Source organism: Piliocolobus tephrosceles, chromosome 13 (genome assembly GCF_002776525.5).
Source record: "Piliocolobus tephrosceles isolate RC106 chromosome 13, ASM277652v3, whole genome shotgun sequence".
Lineage (NCBI taxonomy): Eukaryota > Metazoa > Chordata > Mammalia > Primates > Cercopithecidae > Piliocolobus > Piliocolobus tephrosceles.
This window is the reverse complement of record NC_045446.1, coordinates 80598351-80612312: the sequence shown is the minus strand read 5'-3', so window position 1 is coordinate 80612312 and position 13962 is coordinate 80598351.

Below are 13962 nucleotides of genomic sequence, written 5' to 3'. Positions count from 1 at the left end.
GCAAGAAATTAGTTTATATGATTGTGGAGCTGCCTAGGAAAGCACAAATTTGTAAGGCAGGTTGTCAGGAAGAGTAGATGTGAACTCTTAAGCATGGCTTAAGCTGGCTATTACAGATAAAGTTTCTTCTTTATGGAAGCCTCTGCTGTGCTTCTAATGCCTTTCAATTAGCTGAGTCAGGACTACTCACTTTATTAAGGACGATCTCTTTTAACTTAAAATAAACATATGAACATTAATCACATCTAAAAAATATCTGCAAAGGGCCACCCAGAATAGTGTTTGATTGAGTGAGTAACTGAGGACTATAAATGAGAAAAGTTGATACACCAAAAAAAAAAAAAAAAGAAAAAAAGAAAAAAGTCACAGCCACCATTATTCCATTTAAGACCAAAGATTGCTGCTTAGTGTTCAAAGCTATGTACAGAAATTTCCCTCAACTAAAGAAAGCTGCTTTGCTCAGACTGGAGCTGTCATCTGATAACTGGTCCTTTTGAGGATACACAGTTTCAGAAGTCCCTGTGGGCAAAAAGTTTTGGGAGAATCCTCCTAGAAACAACAGCATTAAAAAACAATGGAAGCAGGATTAAGAAGAGGGAAGGTTTAACTGCCCTGAAAGGACAATAGTGGCATTTGCCACAACTGCAGGGAGTCTGTTTCCAAGGGAACTCAACTTATGCTATGCATATAATTTATAGCACAATGTGTATTTAAGTAAAAAAAAAAAAAAAAAAAATTTTGGTCCCTTCCCACATTCACCCATCAAATAATTTAGAGGTGGAATAATGGACTGCTAGTTCAACTGCAATCAGAAAGATAACGGGCACTATTCCAGTGAACAATTTGAGAAAAAAAGAAAAAATGAGAATTCTACAATAACAACAAAATCCACAAATGTTGAGTTAGTCCTTACCTATGTAATTGCTGGTATTTGAGATTTTTCCATTCCGGCCAATTTTGTTCCCCAGCAGAGTGGCCATGATGGGATGGAGTAGTTGTTCACAAACACTCTTCTCTGAGATGTCAGTGCCTTTTGTTAATGTAGTCACACCCTAACTCTCTTTCCTATTTGGTTATATGTTAATGCTTCTGCATGTATTTAATATCTCCTCTCATATTTGTCATAAACCCTGCCTTCTTGCTGTTGCAAAAAGAAATATCATGATATTTCTCTTAGAATTTTTTTGTTGTTGTTGTTGCTGATACAGCTACTTCCTAGCATAACATGCATAATGCTTATTTCAGGACAAGTTGATTCTGAAATCATCATCCAGAAACAAGTCACCTAACATCACTGCCAGGGTCGTGCCCTGCTCCAGGTTCCAGAAGTGAGTACTGTACCACAACCATTTTTATAAGGGTATTTTCTGTCCTTCCAAAAAGAGATATGACTTGGGAAATCTCTCTTAACTTAGGGAAACCTGCATCTCAATGCTTCTTACTCACTGTTCACATGGAGGAAAAGTCCCATTAAATAAAAAATACCCACTCTCTCATTTATGAGGCTAAGTATTCCCGTAAGTCTCACTTTTCAATGTCAGAAGATATAAAAATGTGTCACACAGTGTGCACAGCTGGGGCCCTGCTGTTTGAATTATCTGTGGCAAGTATCTCAGGTGGCCCACTTAAATACAAAATAAACACATATTTAATCACGGATGCATGCATTTCCTGATGTTTCTTCAAATATTTTTCACTGTATGGAAATGAAAATAATAAATTAAGTAGTGGCTATATTACTTATTCACTCTATAGTTTTTAATGAGTCAATTTACTCAGCTTTATCTTTGAGATGAGGGTAACAATACTTTTGTGACCTTTACAGCAGATCATGTATATGACAAAATTTTGTAAAGTTCTATATGAATAGTTTGTATTATCATTACCATATTTGTTGAGTGACAAGCAATAGAGGCCTGCAATTTTCTAAGATGCTGGATGCAGTACTGATTTAGGCTAAATTAAAGAGCACATGGAGAACGATGTTTGTTGAGGCTTACGGAAAAGAAAAACAGGTCATTTTTTCGAGCAAAAGCTCTGAATTGAAGAGATTAACAAACCTGTTAAGGAAGAAAGCCTCAAAGCTTTACAAGTTTTCTCACCTTTTTAAGAATGTGGGCCAGTAGATTCTTATAAATAAATAACTAGCTCAACAATGAGTAAGTGCTGTGATGTTGTAAATGAAATCAGATAATACATTCACTTTCTAAAAACTATTTTAGAACCCGTAGCATAATTCCCAATTTGAACTTGAGAGCAAACCACAGGGCAACTATTTGTGGAGTACATACAGAATAAGGCAGACAGGTCATAAAGAAAAAAGCCCAGCTGAATGGTTTCCCTAGCAACAATCTAGAAAAACAATTTCTCCCTCTCCTCCTGTTTTTCTTTGAAAAATAAAAAAAGTAAACTATAATATTTATATCTGAAAGTTAACAGACTCTAATCTGAGTTTGATTCATTATGACAGACAGTGGGTGGTACAAATACCAGGAAAGATGCTATATTCATGCAAACTGACAAATTCTTAGCTTTGCCTCCAAGCTCAGATGTCTCTCAAGCTGCCTGGCACATCTCTGTACTGGGGTTTTGAGCCATATGTGTCCCTCTCCAGTAAGTTCAGGAAACATCTGCCCTATCATTCATGAATAAAGATAAGTACTCGGATATCATTTTCTTCCACCAATGCAATTTAATCGTCCACCCTAAATAAAGTAGCCATTTATTGTGCTCCCACAAAACTATTGACCCATTTCATAAATTATATATGTGTTCTTCAGGCATAAGGCCATGTCTTTTAGTTTTCACAACACAATGTTATATTTCCTTAACTCAAATATATCATGAAAAGGAACAGAGGGCAAGTCTTCATTTAAAAGCCATTATAAGGAAACATCCGATCTATTTGAATAGTTAATATGGCATAGGGTTTTTCTCTTGCTGAACTCTAAGTCCTATGTGTCCTCAAAGTCACAATGTCTTCAGGCTAAATTTGTAATTTTTGAAGTTACCATTCCATAGCAGTGCCTTCAAGACAAGTAAGTAGGTGCTTTCCTGGAAATACGTATGAAGAAGCAATGATTCTCTATCATTAAGAAGAGCTATAGAATTTCAAGCAAGAAGGTGTTCTTTCATTTATTTCTGAATAGTTTTAGGTAATATTTGGGAAACTAATATTAACTTCCATAAAATACCCATAAGACTTGTCAGAGAAACGATACCATTAAAATTGCTTTAACTAAGAATAGCTGTTAGGAAAGGAAAAGAAAATTATAGGCTAATAATTAATATTACATGTAGAAGCTTCAGGGAACTATAAAGTAGATTTTATAGAGCTTGGAGAAAATCTTGCACCATGACAATTGCCACGAAGAGTTTTATGACAATATGACACCAAGTTGTAAACTCCTCAAGAGCAGAGACCTTGAAAAGTGTCCTAAACGCTTCTTGAACTGTTTAAGCTGGGCTGGATACCCTATTGTTCTCAGAGCAGTAGTCATCATAAAGCCATGTCTGTCCATTCCTTGGTGACATATTTCCTTGACATTTTGGTTATTTCCAGTGTGAAGAAGATTTAACTAAAGATTTAACCAAAGACTTCTTTCACCTTTAAACAAATGCCCTCAAACAGAGATTCTTCTCAGAAATATTTAGCCATCTCCTTTTCTAGCCTCAGGTCAAGGGCAAAACTTGGCTCTATCATTCATAAACTATAACTCACAAAAATCTTTTATATATAACTCAAAAACTAATGTACAGACCTTCCCTCTCTAATCCACAAGACACGAGGTAATTCTATTCAGCTCATCTCAGTATAACCTGTGATTCATGGGCAGCCCCTGTGTAATAGCGTTTGTTGTCATTGTGTTGACCCAGAGTTGAGGCCCTCTTAGTAGCTAGTCAGTACTCTTTCTGAGTAGTTGATTAAGACCACACCCCAACCACTTCCCTCTCACAATCCAGGCTGCTAGGTACCAGACCTAATCTTCTTGGGGCTACCCACCAGACAACCAGATAAAGCTCTTATGCCCAAAAGACAGAGAAATTATTCAAATTAGCCAGTCCACAGGGTGCCTGAAAAACCTAGCTAACTCCTACCTGACTTGTCATATATAACTACCTCCTACTGTTCCAGCATGCTATTATCCTGCCCTCAGGTACAGCCTCCTGTGTGGTCTTGCCTGGTAGCTTTCTTTCCCTTGTTGCTGTAACTGACAAAGAGTTCTGCCTTTCATCTATCCAAGTGTCATTGTGTTGTGTCCCACCATCAAAACAATCTTTAAACATTATGATACACACTCTCATCAGCATTATAACCTCCAATTTAAAAGCAGCCTTTCCATTGTCCATAATCCAGCAGCACTATCACCCAGCTTTCTACTTCCAACCAGAAATTCCATAACGTTGTGTGTTCCCATTATGCATACAATATTTTATTTTATGAAATGCTTACTTGCAATATACTGCTGATTTTTATTGATTCCATTCATTCTTCTATTCATTACCATTCTTAAAAGCTATAGCCTATTTTATAAGTAAAGAGAATCTTCTAGGTAAATGCAAGGTTATTAACTGGGATCTTTTTTTGCAAGACTTAACACTATGTTCTACCTCTCTTTTTCTAAACTTACCACAGGGCACTGCTGTATCTTAATTATTATTATTTTTTTTTTCCCAGAGTGTATTCCTTCATTATAGTTTTACTGGTGTTTCTTCTTACTTCTAATCTGATGAATCAAATAATTGATTGCATAAATCAATTATTAAATATCATTCTAATTCAACAAGTACTTACTAAATATTTACTATGTGCCAGACACTTTGCTAAACAGGAGATATAACATTAAAAAACAGACCACTGTTCCTACTACTAAACATTTTAATCTGATGCGGAAGTCAAGGCTTTACTACCAATATATGTTGGATTACAGATAGCATCTCTCTCAGCTCTTAACTTGTTTCCACAGAATTCCTAAATAAATAATCTTATTCTATTCTCCCCTAAGGAATATTTTCATATTCTCATTCATTGTCTTTTCTCAAAGAGGTTCTGATAAGCATCAGTGTTTTTCATACTCACTAACACAACCATGCTTTTCTCTAAAACCTCTGTGAATTTACTGTTCTACTGATACCTCCTGTTAATTTTTATTTTTTGACTTTATTAAGTTTTTTCTATCTGAAGTTACCTTTCTTCCATGTTCTATTTCCACATGTTCAAATTCTGCAAAACCTCAAATATGTAAAAAAAAAAAAAAAAAGCCTTTACTTATAATTTCTCACATTTGCCTAAACGCCATATACACATTGAAAAATTTTTTTCTTCTTCTTCTGAAAATCACTATTATAATTTAGGTGATACATAATACACAAGTCAACTAATTTTTAATTTAAATTTTGGTTTCCCATTTCTCTAGTGTAGGTATATGCATGTGTACATGCCTATATAGTGTATCTGACTTTAAGGGCAAGATTTGTCTAATTCTCGGTTAGTTCCATGTGGAAGATACAGTCAGTGACAGATAGTTCAATATCTTATTTTAAATTTAGTTGGTACTCAATGTATGTTTTTCACATGGGCATGTTAGATGATTATTATTTTTTCACTTTATTCTGAATCAAGTTGGATATAAATATAAGATTTGGTTGTTCTCGTCAATCTTTATGACTATATTTTTAACAACAACAAATTTACTTCTCTTTGACCAATATTGGCCATTTATATATCTCTTTGTCAAAGAGAAATTTTTATTTCTCCCTGACCAACGTGGTTATTTATATATGTCTTAAATATGTTCATACTTCTTATATTTAAAAATTCAGATAAACTAATATTTAACCTATTTTATAACTTCTATTCTCCTGTTCTTATTTTTCCCACATAAACTTTTCCAAAGAGGCAAATCTCTACTCGAAACTTATAAGTTAAAAATTATGCTGAATTTATCCAGTGAACTATTATGTAGCTATTTAAACTTATGGCTAGTAAACCTATGCAGCACTATAACATGTGCTTAGGATATCACAATCAATGAAATGTATACATGTATCATAATATGGTCTGTTACAACTGTAGAGAAATTGTCTTAGGAAAAAATTGGAAATTGGGAGAAAACATTCAGATTTTATTAATACATATTTAAATGGTGGATGTAAGAGTAGTTTTTTATGCCTTTTCCTTATTTTGGAATATTTGTGTTGGAATATTACTTTTATATTTAGAAAAAACAAATGTAAAAGTAATAGTGATGCAGTCTTATTGTGAAATATGGACCAATTTACTTTTCAAAACACTAAACCTTTTCATAAGAAAATACAATAGCTAAAGAGTTCAGGAAGTAAAATAATGGTTTCACTAAATTGGCCTTAAGTGCAGGCCAATTTATAAATGACTTAAAGAGTTTAAATTTATAGGTGGTCTCCTTATTCCAATACCTGATTCTATATTAGCTTCTACAATTGAATAAATTCCTCAAATGCATTGCAGAGATTGCAACTAACACTTCTGTTTATACTGTAGAGAACCCCAGGTCATCAGACTATTGCTGTGATATGATATAAATATGCTCCAGTCTCAGCAGCAGAAAATTTTAGTCATTACACTATGATGCTTATTTTGGAAACCAGTAATAATTTATTCTTGACCTATGTAAATAAATTGTGGATTGCCTCTAATGACTGCATAGGGTTCCCAAGGGTTTCAAGAATGTATATTCAAAGAAAGAAAAGGAAATCACTATTAATTGTGCTGACAATATAAATAAAAGTAACATGACCATTATTAAACTCAAATCAAATTACAATCTTGAGATATATCAGAGAACTCTACCTGACATTTAGCCACCACATAGAAATTTACTTCACAAATGCACTACACTTAGGGAATGGCATCAGGGATACAGAAATAGGAAGTTACTGTGTGTGTGTGTGTGTGTGTGTGTGTGTGTGTCCACATTAAACATACATACACACATACATAAAGTTAACATCTTTTATTATATGTGTGTATATATAATATGCATACATACATATAATAAGCATATATATGTTAAATTTTACTAAATTATTTATTGTAGTTTTCTGTTTATAACCTACCTCAATTCTTATTAATAACCTCTAATACTATGTTTTCTATTTCTGTTTCTAAAAAATAGAAATACATAAAAGCCTGAAGGCAAAATAAAAACAGCTCTCAGCCCATTCTGCTCCCCTTATTCAACCTTTACTTTTTCTCATTATGCAGTATTAATATATTTAATCAATATTCTACAGTATTATATATACAGTATTAGCATATTTAATCAATATTCTATAATATTATCTCTCTATATATATATATATAGAGAGAGAGAGAGAAGTGGGAGGGGAGAGAGACAGACAGAGAGAGAAAAAGACAGAGACACAGAGAGATAGAGACACCCTTTTAAAGAATTGTCTCCCATGACTATGGAGGCTGGGACTCCAAGATCTGAAGCTGCCAGGCTGATGACCCAAGAGGACTAAGGGTATAAGTTCTCATTCAAGTCCAATTGTTTAAGAATCAGGAGAGGTGTATTAGTCCATTCTCACACTGCTATGAAGAAATATCCAAGACTGGGAAATTTATAAAGGAAAGGGGTTTAATTGCCTCACAGTTCCTCATAACTAGGAAGGCCTCAGGAAATTTACAATCATGGTGGAAGGTGAAGCAAACACATCTTTCTTAACATGGTGGCAGGAAGCAGAAGTGCCAAGCAAACAGGAGAAAAAGTCCCTTATAAAACCATCAGATCTGCTGAGAACTCATGATAATGAGAAGAGCATGGAGGTAACTGTGCCATTGATTCAATTACCTCCCACTGGGTCCTTCCCACCACAAGTAGGGATTAAGGGAATTACAATTCAATATGAGATTTGGGTGGGGACACAGCCAAACCATATCGTTTCACCCCGGTCCCTCCAAAACCTTATGTCTTTACATTTTTAAATACATTAATGCTTTCCCGACATCTCTCAAGGTCTTAATTCATTCCAGCCTTAACCTAAAAGTCCAAGTCCAAAGTCTCATTGGAGATGAGGCAAGTCCCTTCTGCCTATGAGCCTGCAAAATCAAAAGCAAGTTAGTTATTTCCCAGATAAAATGGGGGTATAGGCATTGGGTAAATACACTCACTCCCAATGGGAGAAGTTGGCCAAAACAAAGGGGCTACAGCCCCATGCACATCTGAAATCCACCGAGGAAGTAAATAAACTTTAAAGCTTTGAAATAATGTCCTTTGACTTCATTTCTCACAATCAGGTTACTCTGATGCAAGAGGTGGGCTCCAATGGCCTTGGCAGATCCACCCCTGTGACTTTGCAAAGTACAGTGCCCTCTTGGCTGCTTTCATAAGTGTCTGCGGCTTTTCCAGGTGTATCGTGCAAACTATCAGTGAATCTACCATTTGAGGGTCTAGAGGATGGTGACCCTCTTCTCACAGCTCCATTAAGCAGTGCCACAGTGGGGACTCTGTGTTGGCATGCCAACTCCACATTTCCCTTCTGCACTGCCCTAACAGAAGTTCTCCATGAGAGCTCTGCCTCTGCAGCAAACTTCTGCCTGGACATCCAGGCATTTCCATACATCCTCTGAAATCTAGGCAGAGGTTCCCAAACCTCAGTTCTTGAATTCTGTGTACCCACAGGTTCAACACCATGTGGAAGCTGCCAAGGCTTGGGGCTTGCACCTGCTAAAGCTAGGCCTGAGCTTTACCTTGGCCACTTTTAGCCACAGCAGGAGCAGCTGGGACACAGGGCACCAAGTCTCAAAGCTGCACACAGCAGAAGGGTCCTTGACTCGCCCATGAAGCCATTCTTCCTGATAGACCATCAGGCTTGTCATGGGAGGGGCTGCCATAAAAGTCTCTGACATACCCTGTAGACATTTTCCGCATTGCTTTGGTGATTAACATTGGGCTCTTTTTCACTTATGAAAATTTCTGCACTAGCCTTGAATTTCTCCCCAGAAAATGGAAGTTTCTTTTCTATTTCATCATCAGCCTGCAAATTTTCCAAACTTTAAGTTCTGTTTCTCCTTGAACACTTTGCTGCTTATAAATTTCTTCTGCCAGATACCCTCTCTCTCTCAAGTTCAAAATTCCACAGATCTCTAGGGCAGGGGCAAAATGTTGCCAGTCTCTTTGCTAAAGCATAGCAAGAATGATCTTTATTCCACTTCCCAAAAAGTTCCTCATTCTCATCTGAGACCACCTCAGCCTGGATTTCATTATCTATATGATTATCAGCATTTTGGTCAATGCCATTTAACAAGACTCTAGGAAATTCCAAACTTTCCCACACCTGCCATCTTCTTCAGAGCCCTCCAAACTGTTCCAATCTCTGCCTGTTACCCAGCTCCAAAGTCACTTCCACCTTTCTGGGTATCCTTAGGGCAACACCTCACTATCTGTAGTGCCAACTTACTGTATTAGTCCATTTTATGCTTCTATGAAGAAATACCTGAGACTGGGTAATTTATAAAAGAAAGAGGTTTAATTGACTCACAGTTCTACATGGTTGGGGAGGCCTCAGGGAACTTATAATAATGGCAGAAATGGAAATAAATTCATCCTTCTTCACACGGTGGCAAGAAGAAGAAGTGCCCAGTAAGAGGGATAAGAAAAACCCTTATAAAACCATCAGATCTTGTGAGAACTCATGCACAATCACAAGAACAGCATGGAGGTAACCACTCCCAGTGATTCAATTATCTCCCACTGGATGTCTCCCATGACATGTGTGTATTATGGGAACTACAATTCAAGGTGAGATTTGGGTGGGTTCACAGCCAAACCATATCAATAGCTGCTGGCATAAGTTCTAGTCTAAGGATAGGTGAAAATCAAAGTCCCAGCTCAACCATTAAATCAGTGCAATTCTCTCTTTATTTTGCCTTTTTTGTTTGATTTAGGCTTTCAAAGAGGAGGGTAATCCGCTTAACTTAGTCTACCAATTTAAATATTAACCTCATCCAAAACACCCCATCAGACATACAGAGAATAAGATATGAGAAAATATTTGGTCACCCCATGGCCCAGTAAAGCTGACCCAAATGACTAACCATCTCAATCAGAATGTAACTGGCTTTTACACCTTTAATTATGACCATTATGTACCTATCATATTTGAGATCAATGGCTTTAACTATTATTTGACCATTGTTCATAAAATTATTGATTTGGACCAAAATTTAGCAACAGCAGTTAGGAACAGAATTTTGCTCCCATGACTTGTGACTACAAGGCTACCAAGTTCACACCTAACTTCTACTTGCATTCTGGCTCCTCCTGTTCCTGGCTACTGAACACTCCAGTGTTCAGTAGTGTAAGCACTCCAGTGCATACTGCTGGGCAGTGACCCCAGAAGGAATAGCCCAGAGATTTTTGTGCACCAATAAAATTACCTTAGCAAGAATACGACAGCTTCCATAGCAGTGTATGTTATGATCTTAAACCACAATTCACTGTGTTTATTTCCTTTTCTAAACCATAATTTCACAGGATGAAGCCTGCAAGAGGTCAACTCAAGAATTGAGTCTAGTAACTGAGGAAGGTAAGGATATATTTAATGTTAGAGGGAATAAGGAGAATTTGTGCTGTGCATGAACAGACAGAAACTTTCACGAAGGTCATGGATGGTAGGCAGATCACTATATAAATTCAGATTGAGGGATCAACAGGATTATAATAGTACAATTACCTCAAGATTACAAATAGGATCTAACCAACTCCACTAACACTGGACTGGTACTCCAGTCAATAATTTAATAAATAATCTTAGTTTAAAAATCAGCATTTAAGATAAAATAAGTCTTGAAATGTGCATGCGGTGATTTATGAAAATACTAATAATTTTATACTTCTTTTTAGAGTTATAGAAAATATTAAGAGATTAGGATTTTTTGTAAGTATAGATATAATTAATCATTGGCACTCAACTCTGTTTCTTGGCAATATGAGTAGTTATAATGTAAAAATAACACCATTAGTTAAATAGAAATCTTGGGGGAATATTTACTTTTATATTAATTCATTCTTAATTTTAATCCAGAAACAAGATTTGTTTTGACATAATAACTTCTATGTTTGAACTTAATCACTTACTAAAAATATTTTTCTTTAGTTATTAAATTTGTCAATAATTCTATAATAATTTTGAAAAGTAAAAGAAGTATATAATGTAAAATCATTATTACATTTTATAGTTGAAAGAACAATGTCTATATCATAAGGAAACAAACAGAAACAAAAATATAATCTTGTCCATTGACATCAAACCAATCACCTGGTTTTCTGTATTAACTGAATTGTTTTGCTGCTTTGTCCTTCTGTGACTATGCTTGATAAAACCATAGTACATCTGCTTTCCATTGTGGTAAACTCGTGTTTCAGAATCCAATACAATGGTGAGTATAAGTGTTAGTACCTTGGACATGAGTAGGGCTTCATAATTTTTGAGGTAAATAAGACAAATTTGTATAAGTTTTTAGTATACAAATGAAGTAGCAGAACATTCAGGAGAGACTTATAATTTTAAGTTAGTAAAGGCATATTCTTGTCATGGTTGTTCTATAAAGTTATTTGACATTTTGACACCAAACTATTATTTTTATCTTTTCTGGACCCTCACTCTTTCTCATTCATAAAACGTAATGTTTTTCCAAGTGGATACAAGGAGATATCCAAACCTTTCAAAGGGCATGTGAGATCCAAAGTATTTTAGAATAGTACTAAAATATTATTTGCTTTTTTTATTGTGTTAACATTTGTACTGATGATGCCAAAATAATGGTAAGTAAAAATATTTGTTCCTTAGTACGAGTCAAGAAAATGGCATCCAACCATAATAGTAGTTGTTTTCACTACCATGTTTTGGATGAAGTAATAAAAATTACTCAACTTTTAAATCTCTACTCTTACTTACATAATTTTCATTTAATATTCTATATGATGAAATGGTAAGTACATATAAAACACTTCTGTTGTATACCAAAGTTTGAGGACTATCTTAAGGAGAAGCAATTGGCAAGTCTATACTGTGCAAGCTAAACTAGCTGTTTTATTCAGGGAACAAAATTTTTACTTGAAAGAACAGACAGAAAAACTATAGTATTCAAACTTAGGATTTTGATAGATATTGTCTTGAAAGTGAACAAAGTAAGATCATTACCTCAAGAAAAGAAGTTAATATTTGTTACTAGAAATTTTTGCATTTTGTACTATAAAGTTTTAATTTTATGAACAATATTTGTTACATAAAATTAATGTTTTCAAGAAAAATTAGAATGTTGGAAAAGCTGTACTTGCTACCATAGCGGGACACCTTTTCAATATAAAGACTTCTTGGTAGATAAACAGTAATATTAATTATAAAATATTGTATAATAAACTGTGTTAATATTTGGAAGCTCTGCATCACTACACCAAACAATATTACTTACATGATCTATGCATGTTACAAAATCATTTTCATGTGAGAAAAACACATTTTTAATAAAAAATATTAAATGTATATTGATATGGTCTCAGATTACACATTGCAATTATCCTTTGAAATCAACCACTACTTGAATTTTGGTGTAGCATTAAAAAAGAACACAAGTATCTCAAAAAGTTAGTAAAATAACCTCATATTTCAAACTGTATACTTGGATGGGGCTAGATATTCTTTACATGTGTCAATCAGATCAACATTGTGACAAATTTAATGCCAAATTAGATAAAAGAATTCAGCTTTCTTACAAAACCAGACATTAGAGATTAACAAAAATAAAAAATGGTGTCTCTTTTCTCACCATACTATATTGGAAAATATTTATTATCAAAATATGTTATTTACATTTACAGGTTAATAGGTTTATGTAAACAGTTTTATCTGGAGTTAGCAAAGACCGAATCCAGCCTGAAGGCCTGATCTAGCTTCATGCTTATTTTTGTAAATAAAGATTTTTTTTTAACACAGTTACACTCATTGTTTTATATATCGTCCACGGTTATTTTTGTTCTGCAGCAGCAGAATTGAATAATTACAAAACAAATATGGCTCAAAAAACCTAAAGTACTTATTATCCAGCTATTCACAGAAAAAGTGGGTGGTTCCCAGAGTTATTTATTATTATTTTAAAATAAATCAATAAAAGTTTTAAAATTGCCTGTTATAAATTCCAAATGGTAAATATCAAGAGATATCACTGATATATTCCTTGGCATCTCACTATTTTTAAGACCATGTAACAGCCCTAGAAATGCAAAGATTGAAAACCACTGACCTAAACAACTAGAATAAATCTTATCTTTCTGGAACATAATTGGGTACTCAGTAGCCATCAGCTTTCTTTCCAAAACTATTCAAAAGTCCTTAGGCTGACTATCCTTTGAAAGAAACCCACTACTCCTCTCTAGGTTGCCTAACATAACTGTCTTTTCAGGTTTCAGAGACCCCTTCCTTTTCTTGTCCCTTTGGGTCTTAGTGTGGTAACAGCTGATATTATTTGTTCAGAGTCCTGTGGTCCCCTCCAGTATCTCTGAATCACACCCACACCTGTGTTGTTAATTTCTTTGATAATAATCTCATCTTCAAGTATTCTAATTTAAGTGTGTTATGTATACTTCCCTGGGACTCCAACTAAGAGTATTTATACAGTCACACCTCACTTAATTGAATACATTCTGAAAACTTTGCATTCGGCTGTTTTTCATTGTGTGAACATTATAGGGTATACTTACACAAACCTAAGTGGCATAGCCTGCTATGCCCCTAGGCTATATGGTGTAGACAACTGCTCCTAAGCTACAAACCTGTACAGCACCTTACAGGTTTACACAGGTCACTGTAACATCATGGTAAGCATTTGTGTTTATAAACATATCTAAACATAGAAAAAATACAGTAAAAATATGGTATCATAATCTTATGGGGCCACTGTGAAATATGTGTTTTGTCATT